The following is a 1,494-nucleotide window of genomic DNA, read 5'->3' as shown; positions in this document are numbered from 1 at the left end:
TATGATACTCCCTTCGTTTCTAGATATAAACATTTTTAAAGATTTCAATACAAACTATATACGGATGTATATAGACATATTTTAAAGTGTGCATTCACTCATATTGCTTCGTATGTAGTCCCTCATTGGAATATCTAAAAGGACTTATATTTAAAAACAAAGCGAGTATTTTCTTAGTGTTGTTCTTATTGTCTTCAATAAGTCCAAGACGATATCCTCACAAGAAGTGGATTTTAAAAAATAGCACATTTGCTAGTCTTCGGTTTCAATTGATTTTTGTCATGCAACGACCGACTGAGGGTGAGCAGGCAACAAGCCAGAGGCGGGGCAGAGGTTGACATGTGAGGGTGCAAGGGTGCGAGGGTGGAGGGAGCTCGTCGGCCCTGATAAAGGGGGTGAAGGTTTAGAGGGATGGTCGGGGGCTCGGGGCCACAACGGCGAGGTGGAGGTAGTGGCTCGAACAGGGTGGGACAACGAGGCGACATGGTAGTAGCAACACCCATCATGGGTGGCAGTTTGGCTGGCGGTGGGCGACGGCGGTGGTTGATGGATGCGGGTGCAAATGTGCACGGGAGGAGGGAGGAGCAGGCTCGCCAGCCCTAAAGAAGGGGACAGTAACTTTAGAGGGACGGTTGAAGCCTCAACAACGAGTTGTGGAGGGCTCAGATAGAGCGGGCCGGCAAGGCAACACGGCGGAAACATCAACTACTATACCTCATTTTGAGCCAATAAAATTTATGCTTTGTCAGGAAAAAAAACATCAACCACGTGTTGTGGTTCAGTGGCCGGGTCGGGGAAGCGCAACATCGAAGGGCGCGACGGCAGGCTGACGAGGATGGACAGAAAAGCAAACTTTTTTCATGCGACTAACAACAAATAGTCGGTCAAAAATGAAAGGAAAATAGCCTCGATGGAGATTCTGCCGGTCTGGCTTGAACCCAATGGAAGGGGAGTGTGACGGAATGACTTTTGCTTTCGGCTGTAGTAGATTATAACCCTCTAAAAGCTTCCCTTCACTTTGCTCGCACGTACGTACGCACGCCCACTAAGAAATTCCTCAAGACATCAGGTCTCAGGGACGACGAGAGAAGAACCCCATTGCATTGTTTGTTCTAGGCTGCGGAAGGAATGATTCGACAGAGACTTTTTTCATTAAAATTATGCCTGAATTTCCGGTGTTTAGTGCTTCATAATAATTGGAACTAAGGTTGTAGTACTATCTCTCTAACACACATGATTCCGCATCCACCTTTCATGTCGGAAAGCTTAAACGGATGTGGGTCAGCCGCCGTCAAGCCACTGTCAGCAGCAAGGGGTGAGGCTACGGTCATGTACATGGCAAAACAGTTTGAGATAAAGATAGGGCCTCCTATTCATCTGTTAACTGAAAAACAAACCAAATTTTTGGGCCGTCAAATCTTCATCCAACGGTCAGGATCGCGCCGCCACTCTTCATTGTCTTCCTCCCGCACCACCTCCCAGCCACCCGGGACC

Source organism: Triticum dicoccoides, chromosome 4A (assembly GCF_002162155.2).
Source record: "Triticum dicoccoides isolate Atlit2015 ecotype Zavitan chromosome 4A, WEW_v2.0, whole genome shotgun sequence".
Lineage (NCBI taxonomy): Eukaryota > Viridiplantae > Streptophyta > Magnoliopsida > Poales > Poaceae > Triticum > Triticum dicoccoides.
The sequence above is the reverse complement of the archived record's forward strand: the minus strand, read 5'-3'. Positions refer to the sequence as shown.